The sequence below is a fragment of the Ammospiza caudacuta genome, chromosome 2, assembly GCF_027887145.1.
Source record: "Ammospiza caudacuta isolate bAmmCau1 chromosome 2, bAmmCau1.pri, whole genome shotgun sequence".
Lineage (NCBI taxonomy): Eukaryota > Metazoa > Chordata > Aves > Passeriformes > Passerellidae > Ammospiza > Ammospiza caudacuta.
The window spans coordinates 61,518,495-61,533,385 of NC_080594.1; the positions used below are offsets into that span (position 1 = coordinate 61,518,495).

General features: G+C 40.2%; 1 protein-coding gene across 5 annotated transcripts in view; it reads left to right on the forward strand.

The window, feature by feature from the left end:
- ELF1 (E74 like ETS transcription factor 1) overlaps positions 1 to 14,891 on the forward strand; it is an 87,749-nt gene that overhangs the window by 1,839 nt on the left and 71,019 nt on the right. For 2 of the 5 annotated variants that reach the window (XM_058825180.1, XM_058825179.1), the window contains exon 2: positions 3,214 to 3,285. The exons of 2 other annotated variants lie outside the window; for them this stretch is intronic. The gene's annotated coding sequence lies outside the window, so the exon portion shown is untranslated. Of the gene's footprint in view, positions 1 to 3,213; positions 3,286 to 14,063; positions 14,178 to 14,891 lie in introns of all 5 variants that reach the window. One more of the 5 variants, XM_058825183.1, reaches the window with a different exon arrangement.

Consider the following 14,891-nt stretch of genomic DNA (forward strand, 5'->3'; position numbering starts at 1 on the left):
CATTCTATACATTTACCGCCTCTCCCCTGAGCACAGCCCTACCCCGCCGATAAGTTTGCAAAGCAAAGTGCTCAGGATGCCGGGCTCACCTGCCCGCCTCGGAGCTGTGCCTGAAGATGGTGTGACAGGATGTGCCAGCATCCTTCCCGGCCAGCTCGGGACATGACAACGTGTCCCCCAAGGTGTAGCAGCTCTCTGGCTGGACAGCAGTGACAATGGGGCAAACAACTGTACACAGAGGGAGAGGCAGCTTCGGAGCTGAGACAGCTAGAGAATCGGATTTTGCAGCTTGATTTCCTTTGCCGTTGATTTCCACATAAGCATAAAGGTTTTTGCCCGTGGTCTGTTGGGTTTTCTGGGAGCCTGGCCTGAGTCCCTGGGATCTGCTTTGCAGTTATGCTAAACTTAACCATCTGGAACATAAATGAGTGTCTGTTTGGTCTCTGTGTACAGAAGATGTTTTGCAGGTCTAAGCATGTTGGAAATACAAGCCTTGAGTGTCAGATTTGCTGACTCAGTGTCCGTAGTTTTTTGATTTAATATATCTTAGTTTCCTGTATTAAAAATATGTGGGTAACAGTATCCTTTATCTTACAGATTACTGTGGTGATGAGAAGCATATAAGAACCTAAGAGAAAAGAAATAATTTCCTCTGTAATTTGAAAGTGTTTTATGATGCTCTAGAGAACAAGGGCAAAAAGAGGAGTTTGTATGTTAATTATAGCAAAGCTTCAGTGGGAAAAAATGTGGCCAGGTCAGCTGCAAATACAGATTTATCTAGTTAGAGATTGATGCATATGAGCACTAGGAGACATTGTTAGTTAATGTAAACCACTTAGTTCTAATAATTTCTAAAATCTGCTTTGCTTATCATGCTTTTAATACTGCATTTTGTAAGTAATTTCCTAGATTTTCTTTCCCTTAGGAAAAGTGCCAAAAAGCAGATAGGCAGCCTAGGGTAGAATATTTGTTCACTGTCCTTCATCAGCTGGCTTCATAAGGTAACACCTGGGACTCTGCTGTCAGAGCCCCCTGTTGAGGGTAACCAGTGGTGGCAGGTCATGGCTGTGCTCTGTGTTGCTGTGCTTGCTCGTAATTGTTTGTGCTGTCTGATCGCCAGGAGGAGCTGAGAAGAATGTGGAGGTGGCCTAGCAGACACCTACTGAAAATGCACACAGTGCAGCTGGGTTTTGGACATTTGATCAAATGCAGGTGGACTTTTCACGGGGGCAGCAAAAGGAGGACTCCAAAAGGGCTCCACCCCCCATTCAGATCTGTCATCGGGAGATGGAAGAGCATTAAAGCCTTTCACATTTCCAGACACGTATTGCCATTGGGAGACAGCCTTTTCCCTGGTTTTGTTCTGAAAACAGTTCAAGTACTTTGGCCAAGTTCTTCTAATCCCAGTCTGCCTCTTTCTGCACCCCTCACTCAGAGGTAACTCCTACAGCACATGGAACAGAATTTAGCCTGAGGCAGACATTCAACTTGGAAAATTTCAACCCAAGCAGTCAAAGTCTGGCCAAGTTACAAGCAGCTGGAAGCAGCATCTTGCATTGGAAGTGTTCAGCAGCTGCCTAATAGGCAATGCTACAAGCTTCACCAATCCTGTGTGTATGTTTATGTACATGGAAATGTGCTGCTGAATTACAATGTTATTTGACTGGTTACATGGTCTACTAACTGTTCTTTTGGTTTGTTAGTTTTGGTTTGGTTTTTTTTCCTTACTAGAGAAAGGAGCCTAAACATCTTTGGTTAATGCTATGAATGATTTTCCTTACTCACATTATTCATTGTTTTCCTGGCTGAAAAATTGAAAACTTTAAAATGGAGCCTCTGAAATAAATGACAAGCCAGGGCTTACTTGCTCTGCATACTTCAAAATGACTTAACGATTGTTAAAGACCAGTTTACAGTAGAACTAAAGCAAATAGCTTCCCAGCATTTTGAATTGTAAAAAGCCCACATCTCCCAAATTCCTAAGCTATTCATCAACTGTTCTATTGTAGCAGACTCACCCTATATTGTGTCCCTGAAATATCTATTAAGTCTGCAGTGAAGTGTGAGTTTAAAACAATTGTGCCATGGAGTCACTGTGGAATAAACACCACAAGCATTGGCAGAGTTGCTTCATAAATCTTTCTTAGTTTAGAGAGGAACTTAGGCGTGCCTTTCTTCTATGGGAGCGCAGCTGTTTCTTGTGAGGTTCCCTGGGGGCTGGATCTTGGTGTAAGGCTGGTTAACATCAATATATTCACAGCTTCTGTGATGATATCGCCTCATTACCAGCATATTATGTGCAGGTTTGTGCACGTGTGGAACAAGTTACTAGTACACCGTACTCCAAATAATTTTTTTTAATGATCAGCATCCATCAGAAGGCATTTTTCATGCAGCCACGTACAAAGGAACCAGGATTGTGGTTGCACCAGCACGATAGGGGGCTGTCCTCAAACTGGTTATTTATTGAAAGAAAGCTTAAGAATTTGTGCAGAGAATCATCTCAACAGGAGTTTTCATTGCAATGCTGCAACTGAAGTGTGGTCTTTGGCTGTGCAGCAATATAAATATTGCACAGAAGTAGGAAAGTACGTGGCATTAGTAAGATCACAGGAATTCCATGTCTGGTTTTGCTGCTCACACGTGAGGGAGGATGTGAAATATTAATAAGAGCACGGGGACCAAAGTGATCCAGGGTTTGGAGACCAGGTGTCACAATTGCAGATTGTACATCTGAGGAACTATATGGTGCCTGTATATATCATACCTGTGTGTAAGGAAAATACATGATATTTACTTGACCATCCAGTGTCTGAGAGATGAAGTTAGGCATGTTGTACTTTGAACTAATAAGTAGCAACGAGGGCTGTAAAGGATTGTAGTGGATTTGCAGTTGCTGAGAGTGTTTAAAGTTGCTGGGTTTTTCTTCTTAAAGATATGCTTTCACTTGCTTTGGTGGAGGATGTTTCCAGTGTGTGTAGAAGGGGGAAGAATTGTACTCCATTCACCTGCATTTTTCCCTAGACTGAGAAAACAAGATTACTTGCAGTGCTTTCTGTGTATTGTAGCACATATTGCTACCTTGACAAGATTACAATAAAATGCCATACTTTTGAACTTGGCTGGTTTTCTCTTGGGTCAGGAGCACCATTTTTTCTTGATGCCTAATTTGACTTCTGGGAGTGTGATTAATTATTGTGTACTTCCCTCTAGAGTATCACATCTGGTGGCAGCTGGTGACAGGATATCAGATCCTCACTTTACACAGTCCCCTCCTATTCCCAGGTTGGTGTATCATCTTTCTTTGTTAAGGATGCTGTCAGTTATATATATATATATATAGGGATTAAAAAGTTTTTTTTCTGCCTTTAGATAGGCAAGCTCAGTGTTCAGAAGTCAACTGCTCACTGCTCTTCCCTTAGCCATCCCTCTGTCCTTCGGGCATTCCCCTCCTGCAGCCACATCTGCTGCAGGCAGACAGAGGCAGGCAATGTGCACATGGCCTGGCAGCGGAACACCCCTGGCAGTCACTGAAACAGCAGAGGGTGCCTTGGTGAAATCTTTTGTAACCTGAAACATGACTGGCTGCCTGAATCAGGCTGAAGCCTTACCTGCAATGCTCCTTTTCAGGCAGCTTCACAATAAAACTGAAAGTTTAATTTAGCTTGGGAATTGAACTTGAGTCTAGATATAGCTGCGGGATGGTGCTTTATAATTCCATAGTCCATTCTTTTTTGATATAACAAACAGACTCATTTTTTCCTTCTGCAGCTGAACTAGAACAAATAGACTCTATAGAGTTGAAATATTTCTTTCTGTAAAAAATGTATTTTATTGCATGTACTGTAGTGTATATGGTATCAAAAATCTGATGTTCAGTCTTTTACAGTGGTTTTGGTTTGGCTTTTTCATTCACACTTTAAGATATCCTATGAAAGTTTTAAGTTAATGAAACATTTTCTATATAGGATGAGTTTGCTGGGAGTTTTCTTGTTGAGAACAACTGAAACTTGAAGAGATGAAGTTCTTGTAAGTCACTATCTTTAGACTTGAAAGTATGTATATATGAGTGTTTCCACAGACTTGGAAATACTCAAGCACTCCTCTCAAACATGATTTTCAAATACACTTTCCTCATCTGCTCTATTGAGATGTTCATGTTTGGGAAACCAGTGATGGTACAGCCTTCTAGGGTTTGGCCCATCTGCCTGTTGCTATGTTCATTGGAGTTAATAATAATTTACTATTGATTTCTAGGACATGCAGGAGCCAAACGCAAGTACAAATCAGATTGGATGATTTCAATTTTAAAGAGCTCTAGTTAGGCTATTTAATAAATTTCTTCTCAAAAAATGGCAGACTCAGAGAACAATGAATTTGGCATTCAATTTTGATGTTTCAGTACTTGGATAAAACTTGTGTTAATATGAGATGATAATGAATGTTGCCACATTGTGTCTGTTTTGAAAGTGCAGTCGTGGGTTGTAGTTTGCCACTTTGTGACATCTTACTGTGTTTGTAATATTTAGTGAGTTTCCTTCCCTTCCTAGTTGTGAGGTGAAACAATGTTTGAGGCTGAGATTAAAATTGTCAGAGTTGTTAAGTGTCCATCTCAGAGGCATATCAAATTTTAATTTAATACTGTTAAGTAGTTGAGCTGTATAGCTGACTGTTTGTATGTGCAACAGCACAAACTTATGTGTGTAGGATAGTTACGCACCCTGAATTAACAAATACTAGAAACAGGAGTAGGACTGTGTTATCTGTCAGGTTTGATTTTCTACCTCACCACAGCCAAGTGTCACTATAATCAGAATAGTCAAGAGTTAGGTGTTTTTATGGAATACATTACTCTGTACCTGTTGTGCAAACTTCCCATTTGGTGCCTAATCCAGCACACCTGTGGCCAGTGAAGATGTAATTTTTCCCACTCTCCAGAATTTAACTTCCTTTTATTTGTATGTATGTACAGAATTATTTTTTCATGTTAAAACCTAGTACTAACACCCACTTGTCTACTCTAGGCAGTGGATATCCTGGTTTTTTCCCCTCCATGAATACAATAGTGACATTAAGCAGTTACATTGTCTGGAGTTGCTGGCAATACAGGCATCAACAAAATTTAATGAGGTGTTTTAGCTTGCTTGACCTTGTTCTGTGACTCATTTGCATGTCATAGGTTCAGGTAGAAAGCCCTGGCAGAAGGTTGCTCACACAGTGTCTGCTGCTGCAGCTTCTGTTTGAGCATCTGCTGCTGCCCAGAGAGGCTCTGCTGCTGTGCCATTTCAGCAGCTTGCACGTCAGCCTGCGTTGGATGATTCTGGGTGTGTTTGGGCTCTTTGGAGAGGAGGCATGAGCTGGTGGTGGAGCAGTGGAAAAGCTGTAGGGTTCTGCAACTTGCTGCAGACCTTTTCCAGGCAAGGGGGCATTGAACAGCATTCTGGTTCTCTGTTCTCTCATTGTGTTAAAAGGGAAAGGTCTAGGAGAAATTGAAAGGTCTGTGGTTTTTAAGTCCACTGTTGATCAAGAGAGCTACAGCAAATATGTTTGTTTTAAGGGAAGCTGAGGGTGGACTTCGTCACCAGTTCACTGAAGAGGTGACAAGGTTATGCCATCCTGTGCCATGGGATTTTGGTTTTTTTTAGATCAAGGACAAGGGAGGTGGTATTGTGGGTAGGAGGACAGCAAGACTGGTCAGAAAAAGGGTGTGAGAGTACTTAGTGTTCACGTACTGCCATAGGAACACTGAGTGATCCAACTTTGTCGTTGTTGAATCCAACATCCAGTTATGTTGTGATAATAATGTGTTGTCTGAGGAACAATGAACCTCTAGAGCATAGCCCATAGCTGTGATGTCTGCTTGTCTTGCATCAGTCATCCCCCCACCCCTGGCAGCTGGTCACTCATCTTCTGCATGCTTTTACTGCCCCTGACCTGCCAGCTGAAAACAGGAACCCTTCTGTTCTGCCAGAACTATTTTGCTTAACTTGCCTGGTTAAAACATAAGATTTATTTCACTCAAAATGGACTGGGGAGCCTAAGTGGCAAAGCTGAGGCAGTTTCTGGAAGCTGTGCTGAGAAACTTCTGGGGGCAAGGGTTAAGGAAATCAGTTGTGTGTTAGTGGAGATATTGGAAATGAGATGTATCCGCAGAATCTAGAAGTGTAAACTTTTCTCCAACCTTGTGCTGGCCGACCTGTTGCCAGCATTTTATGTTTGCCTCTGCTAGAGGGGAATTATACCCACATGTAGTTTTGTGCAGAGAATAGTTTCCCCAGCACCTGCTTACATCCACTGAGGTAGAACTGAGCTGAGCTCTTTTCTTGTGTGTTTGGATTTTCATGTGCTCTGTGCAGCTATCTTTCTTTCACTGGATGCCTTTTCAAGTGAAACCTTCATCTTAAGCCATCCAGAACAAACCTCTAGGAATCTTTCTCAGGTTTTCTTAGTTGACCTAATTTTATGGGTTAACAGATTTGGTCTGAAGGATTTAAAAAATATTACTAAGAATTTTTCAGATTCAGTTTTCAAATGTTAATATTATCATGTAGCAAAACTTGGCAACCATTACAAGTATAATATTTTAATTAATGAAAAAACTTGTTTCTGATCATAAGTATACCACAGCCATGATTGTGAGAGGCAGAAATACACTTTTATATTCTTTGCAAATGACTGTTTGTGAATATTTTTCCAGGATGTGTCTATTATGTTAAATTGTTTTCATGTCCTTAAGATTAAGTATACCAGTATACATCTATCATTATTGTACCCTTTTGGGAGGGGAGGGGGTGAGGGCATCATTGTGTACCTCATTTGAGGTGAACTATTGCAAATACATGACCTAAGGTCTGATGTAGCTGCTTGCTTTGCCTCTGGAGGTACATTTTGGAGCAGTCTAAAGCAGAGGTCAGACAGAGCGGATTTTCAGGGCAGCATGTTTTCAGGATGATGTTGGCATAAAAGGTCTTCCTGTGTTTTCTGCAAGAAAACCATTATGTTAACCTTTGTAGATGTAGTGTTTTGTCCCTCTGAAATAAAAGCTGAATCAGAAGTGGGGGTTTGTAGTCTCTGTTTTATCATTGTGTGTGACTAGCAGCTAAAAGGTCAAGTCTTACATGAGACTGTTACTATACAAGCCCTTCATTGTGTTTACTAGGTAGGTGGGGTTTTTCTTCTTTTCCCAAATCTATACACATTAGTCAAAGAAAACTACTAATTTCAGGTTTTCCTGAAGGGGAAAAAAAAAAAAAGTATTTTTAGAGAGAATGCCTTTCCTGTGGAGAATTTCTGCAAAATTCTGTGTTCTTCACGTACTTTGAGATGCAGACTAGGTTTCAGATATCATGTCTTTGCCTCAACACCCATCAAGAATATTACTTTGTAAAAAATTCTTTAAGCCTTTAGGTCTCCTGGATTCACACTTTCCTTTTTTCAGATTGACATCAAGACATGTAGCAGCATTAAGTGTAATTAGACCCTGTGTAGTTTGTTGGAGTTTCTGGTTTATGATGTGGTGGATATGAACTCTCCCATCTTTTTTTGAAGTTGTAACATGTATGTTCAGATGAAAGTTTCTATTCTGCATATGTTATCATCAGACTGAGCAGTAGTCTTGCTATAGGTGTTCAACAGGCAGAAGTATTTGTGCAGGTGTCATTTAAGGAAGAAAATGCATAATTGTGGTTCTTTTGCATAGCACTGTGATCATCTTTGCAGGATGACCGCTTTTTAGCAGAGCAACCTGTCCTAAATGGGAAGTATTAGGGAAACCATGGAATTTGGATACTGTGTTAAACTGGGGGATGGATGTGAGGGGGGCCTTATGAGTGCTGTCACTGGTACTTGGCTGTTCGTGTGCTCCCACTTTCTTAGTCGCATTTTCAAATCATGGCTTTCAGTTTGTTACTGAACTGGAGACAAGTAAAAATAAAAATTTGGAAGGGCTTTTTTTGGTTTCTTTTTTCACTGTTCTGGGGAGGAATCTCTTTTTTGGGATTACTTGTTTCATCTGCCAGAAAAATATTACTTACCATCTCCAGATAAGCAGGGAGGAAATTACAATTGTATGTGGATTCTGACTGGAACATGATCAGAGCTTGGGTGGCTTAAAAGCAGATGTCTCCAAGCTTTTGCTCTGGAGAACCACAACAATCAAATTTTCCTATCTTTATTATAAAATATATCTGAATGTTCATTGATATGCTTGAAGAATAGGGAATAGAGCTGGAATGAAAGAAAATAAGGTAAAACAAATTAGAAAGGGAAAGAAGTAGAAAAAGGCAATCCAAACTGGCTTTCTCCTTCTAACTGGAAGAACATGAGCCAGGGAAATGAGACACAGAAGAAATTGAATAGTCCCACTGGTAAAGTTGTGGTAATTTAAACTCCTATTGAATAACTGGGAGCTAGATCAGTGCTTGCAGAAGAATGTTGGGTTTAATTCATTACCTGTAGTGAGACATTTACATCCCTCTCATCAAGCTTAGTGTGTGGATATTTGTTTACTGAAGGATTTTTTGGTTTCCTTTTTAAGAGCAAAGTGTTATCTTTTGCTAAATGTGTTATCATTTGCTAAATGAGGAAAACGGACTCAAATCTGAATGCTGCTACCAAATAACATTGAAGACCAGTTACCTGTAATTAGAGCTTAACTTTCTTTCCCCTTGTATCCTGAACATAGTGTGATGTAGTTTTGAGGAGATTAAGAGCATGAAGCATGGACAAGCAGTTTTTTCACCTAATTAATGATTAGATTTTCTAAGTGAATGGTAGCCATCAGTGAAGCACCAGAGCTTCTCCAGTTGGATATGACCAAGAGTTCAAGCTCAAGATGTTTCAATTCCTTTTAGACAGTCTGGACTTACTTTGCTGTGCTTTACAAATGAGGAGGGAAGTACAGAAAGCCCCAGGTGGTTCTGTGGGAAATCAGGTGTGGTTGTTAGCTTGGGACTGGTGACAGTGATGAGACCTGAGGGGAAAGTAATGGGGAAAGTAAGTCAGTAAAACCCCATCAGTGATGCGGAGAAAAAGAGGAAATTAATTAGCAGCCCGCCACTAGCTCTGTTTTATCACAGTAGTGATATTTTTTCTTTTTTTCCCAGAAGATTTCAACTCTTTGCACTTCTGGCATTTAATAAAAGTGAAAATAAATGGATGACAAGGAGATATCTTTTGGGGCTTTGCTTGCAGGGCTAGTAGAAGTGTATTTCTGCTCTGCTCAGAGAGATGGTATGGATGAACAGGTGTCCAAAGTCAGGTTGGGTGAGGCTTTGACCAACCTGATCTAGTGCAAGAAGTCCCTACCCATGGTGAATAGGATGGACTAGATGATCTTTGAATCCAACTCAAACTACTCTATGATTCTGTGATGTTGATGGCAGGGAGGAGCTTTGTAACAAAACAAAATGTCAGTAGCCCTGTGGAGAAGGACTTGGGGGTTCCTGATGGATGAAAAGCTGGACGTGAGCCAACAAGTGTGCACTTGCAGCCTGGAAGGTTGATCACATCCTGGGCTGTGGCCAGCAGGGTGAGGAGGCGATTCTCCCCCTCTGGAGATCCCAGCTGGAGTGCTGCATCCAGCTCTGGCATCCTCAGCAAAGAAAGAAGACAGGGACCTGTTGGAGCAGCTCCAGAGGAGGGCCATGAAGATGATCAGATGGCTGGAGCCCCTCTCCTACAAAGTCAGGCTGGGACAGCCTGGGAAAGAGAAGGCTCCAAGAAGACCTTATTGTGACTTACAGAAAGGAGGGATAGGGACTTTGCATGTCAGGTAGTGACAAGAGGCAATGACTTTAAGCTAAAAGTGGGCCAACACAACTATTAAATGATTATGCACCATTTTCCCCATTGCTCTGTTTTGCTTTGTCTATGTGGATTAACGGCTTTTTGCTGCATTAGCTCTGCCTTGCAGGTCCTCAGGTCAGGTCTTCACCCTGCTCCTTCCTGCCTACAAGCATCAGCTGTTCCCTGGGCACTGTACCTGTTGATTTGTGCCCAAAGCAGGGTGCTCTCTCCTCTGTTTGCTTCCTATATGATCTCCAGCTGCCATATCGCCACAAAAATGCAAATCTTCATTTTCTGATGATGCAGATAGCATTTTTCCTGTGTGGTGAATTTTCCAATGTATTGTATAATTTTGTTTCATAAATCCTGTACCTCCAAATCTGACTATTGCTGGAATGGTGCACAAACAATATATTTGGGTAGCTTTGAAAACATTCACTGGGTAATGTCATATACTTGAGTAGAAAGGGGAAATTTAGTATTAAGCTGTTAAGGAAAATGTGTATGTTTTCAGAAAATTAAGTAGAAGTAATGCACCTAACACTGTTACAATCACCTGGAACCACAACCCTGAGACAGATTGTTTAGGATCTTCTGGGGAAGCAGCAGCCTGCTGCATGCAAGTAAGGATTAGCAATAAAAGAATTAAAGTGTCCTTGTTTAGGATAGGGGAGTTCATTTTCTCATGAAGCAGAGTAGCAGGAAGTAAGCTGCTAGCTTATGCAAAGCAGCAAGGGATCATATCATAAAACCAACAGGCCTGAGGATGAGAGCAATTAATGAAAAAAACCCAGAAAAGTAATTTTCTTCACTCTTTCTCCTTCCTCAGTGAGATCATTGACTACTGTAATAGAAAAGGTTGTTTTAATTATTGTTATTCTGAATATTAAAATTAAATTAGTTTGATGTTACTCTTCAATTACTCACACAGGAAGATGTCTGTGCTCTCAGTCACAAGTGGTATATTTTTGTCTGTTATGCAAAGCTGGAAAACATTTCTAATAAGTCTTGCTAAAAATGGGGAGCATTAAAAGGAAAAGTTCAAGAAATAAAATTAGTTACAGAGAAGCAGTAGATGAAACACTCTGAATGGAGGCTACTGTGCTAGACTGTGAACTCCTGTTCCTTGATGTGGAGGGAGTTGAAGTCACTCAGTTCTAGTGGTGTGTTTTTCAGAGCACAGGTATCTTTAAAGCTGATGGACCTTCAATAAATGCAGGACAAAATGGATTACAAGTTTAAACATATATATATTGAAATGCTAAAAAGACTAAATTAGACTGAAATAATAAGAATGAATTATATATAGTACTTTGAATGTAGCATTGAGAATATTAAGCCTTTATGACAGGTTATTTGGGGAGAATATTGGACTGCTTCAATTAATAACAGAATGACCTCTGTCAGTAGAAAGCAGGAGGAAAATCACATTGGGAAACTGTGCATGCCATAATGTCTTCTTGTTCTCTTAGCCTCTGCTTTCCAGTTTTGGTTTCAGGGCTCCCTAGACCACAGAACCAAGAAAGAAGATTCCTGGGAGGCTTTTGGAAAACACATCATAGTAGCAGCAATTCTCTCTGGAGCTGAACCTCCGTGCCTGTTTAGGATACGTCTGACTGCTGTACCTTGTTTTTATGGGCAAGGGACAATAGCAGAGGTGGTGGTTTGGTTTGTTGGACTGATCCACATGCTCTCAGTCCTACAGGATTTGCTGGTAGGACTGCCTGCCTGACTGAAGATGAGCTTAGAGATGGAAACTGTTGTTTTTGTGACTTGAAATGTAGCTGAGAGATAAAAATGTTGGCCTTCCAGCAGCCAGTTCACCTTCCCAGCAGCGCTGAGCTCCTCTATACCCCTCTTTTTTGTGTCCTGCAGTCCTTATTTTTTTTCTCCCTCTCTTGTCCATGATTTATGTATTCACCAATTGGTTAATGTAGCATGTATTTGGATAGGTAAGCCTGCTACTAAAAATATTATTTCCTGAACAAGCAAGTAACCAGGTTGTGTTTCTAGCTAACTGTTCTTTAATAGCCAGGTCTCAGCCTGAGTGAGTTGCAATGGAAAATTGATTCATTCACATGAGCTTACTTTTTTCATAATTTATTTTCTATCTCCAGCCTCTCCAAGTTACCACTTTTATCTTTCTCCATTAATTAGAGCAGCTGGAAGAGCAGTAATAAACACACTTTCCTTTCCTTTGTGTTCACCACCTGAGCAGTGCAGAAATACCCTTTTGCATTCTTGTAAGCATCTAAAATATTCATGGAACTCTAGCCCAACATTTTTCTAAAAATGATGTTTCTCTGGATTTCCTTTAATTCCATGAATTTGGTCTGCATCCATACAGGGAATCAGCACAAGTGTGTGAGGTAGCCAGTGTGGCCTGCATAAGGCAGCGGGATTGAAAGAATAAAAAAAATCAGAATAGAAGTAAATATGTTTTCATCTGTCTGGAGCAGTAAAAAACTTGCAGCAACCACCCTGACACATGCATCTGTTGGGTGCTCTTTTTTGTTATTGTCTGAAACACAAGTGTGGACAAATAATTCCCTGGTACTTCTTTAAGACATCAGCAGTAATTTCCTGTAGTGCGGATGTCGTTCTGGGACTGCACAGCTTCTGAAACCTAACTCTCTGGTTTTAAAAGAAAATTAATTAAAAAAAAAAAAAAAAGGCAGCTGCAGAAGTGCAGCTTTGGGTCCAGAACTGTCCAGCTAAGGGCGGTGCCTAGCTGTTCGTCCTCAAGAGAGGGTTTGATGGGGAACATGATGATCCCTCCCCCTCTGCTCCCACCCTGTGAAGAGGCCAAACAAAAACAGCAATACTGACACTGCTGTGCTGTAACTTTGGCATGTGTCTGTGCACTGGTGTCTGGGTGTACCAAATACTTTGTCTGTGATTAATAGCATTCCTTGCATAGAAACTTCTGAAAATCTCAGCTTTATTCTTGATTTTTATACTGATATATACAGACATTAAAAAAATCCACTGTGGACACTGTTTTGGTTTTTTTTCTTCTTCCTAATATGTGTTTATTATTCATGAATGTGTTGCAACACCCAGAAATGTAATGAATGACTCACAGAATGAGCAGAGGAAAAAAATACAGTTACAACTTTTTCACGAGGATTTCTTAGCCAAAGTGTCCCAGTTGAGAAACTCCTGTTGGACTATATAAAATTTGCCCAGTCCTCTGTTTTATGTTCTTTCTGGATATCTTTGCAACATAGTGTCACTTAGTATATATTTCTGTTCATTCACATGCCCGATTTTTTTTTTTTCTTTCTTGTATCAGGGATTACAACATTTGGACATCAAAAAGAAAAACTACAGAATAACATGTTTACGAATAGTTCTGGATTTTGTGTTTGTGTGCATAAAAAGGAAAAGAGCAAAGGCCAATTTTACCACTACTGGTGTAGTAATGGTTTCAGATTAAGCTGATATTCTTCAAAAACTATCCTTGCAAAGATTCTGAAGCAAATACAACCATCCTGTTAATGCAGCATAGCTCTGAAGGAGTATAATAGTGGGGGATCTGAAGCTTGTGGGATGATGTTGGGTGTGCTGTTCTACTTCAAGGATCAAACCTGACTTACTTTCTGGAAAGAATGGTTCTTATCCTTGGAAAGTCTAAACTTTTCTTCCATTCACATGTGTTTGAATTTTGTCAGTATTTATAAATTTTACTTCGTGTCTTGTACCACCTTACCTTTGTGTCTTTCTTGCACAACAGTGGGAAATCCATTTTTGCTTAAAACCTTTGAGTGCAAATCTGTAGAGATAGATAGGCAACCTAATACTTGTCTTTCAAAACAGCTGTACCAATAAGTGATCATTTCATTTGTAATGTTAAGGATCTGGCATAATCTTACTGCAGTCAGGATTGAACAGATGTGAAAGAAATTTTCAGGGCTGATACACATACAGTGTGAGAATTTGAAATAAAGACATGACATTGCTATGCCCTCGTTGGTTCTCTTGGGATATTTAGTAATTCAGCAACAAAAATGAGTTCATTTTGACTTGGTTGCAAATATGTTGTAGTGAGGTGTTCTGTATATAAAATAGTGTTGCCTTTACAAGGCAAAGCTGTACTTGGGCCTTTTTAGAATTATACTATTTTCTGCCTTGTTTCAGAAACAGGTTGTGCCTTTTCAAACAGTAAACTCTTCTAGATTTAAAAAAAAGTAAATCCAGATTGAGTTAGCTCTTTGTTGGTATAAAATGCATTCCTCTGTCTATTTTCTTCTGATTAGTTGCCTTGTTTCTTGTAGGGTGTGTGCTGGAACAGTTTCTGCAGATGGCATTCAAAGATGTAAGGAAAGTTGGCCTTTTTGTGGATCAGTTGAGTGACTCTGAATGAAGAACTGGAAATTAGCAAATTATAAGTGAGTTGGATTTTAGGATGCCAAAGCTTTAACTGTCTGTCTGAGGGTGCTTACCAATAGCATTAGATGACACATGACAATTTTTCATTTTTCTCCTGGGAAAACCTGGTAACATTGCTTTGTATTTTGAAAATATTTGCAGATCATGGTTTAACTCTTTTTGTTTCATGATTTTTGTGGGGTCTAAAGCTCACTGAGAGAAGTAGTGTGGGGTATAAATTTGTCCTGTCTCTATTTTCATTTCTTTGCGTGACTTGCCTTTGAGCTGTGGGTTTACAAGCGTGACTTCTGTCACACCTACTGGCAAGGATATTTATAGGATGTTAAATAACTTTCAGTGCACTTTCTGAAACAAACAGGCAAGGAGTGTGCAGAGGGAGGACAGAATAAGAGCTAGCTCAGGTCAGAAAGCCATGGGTTAAGCAGTATTCTCTGTCCCTCCCTCTGCCTGTAGGGGAGGGACATTAAATTACATTCCCAAGTAATGTATCTTTTTTTTTTTTTCTTTTTTCTTTTTTTTTTTTTTTTTTTTTTGTGACTGTTGTGCAATCATGTGAATCTTAGGGTGAAAAATTTACCTGAGTGCAGGCCCAATGTAGTAGTTATTACTGCCACAGAGGGAGGTCTGATGTCTTTGGCTGGCAGTGCTCATCACAGTCTGATCTAGTTCAAGAGCAGCCAGCATTCCCCATCCTCCCCAGTCAGCTTTCTGCC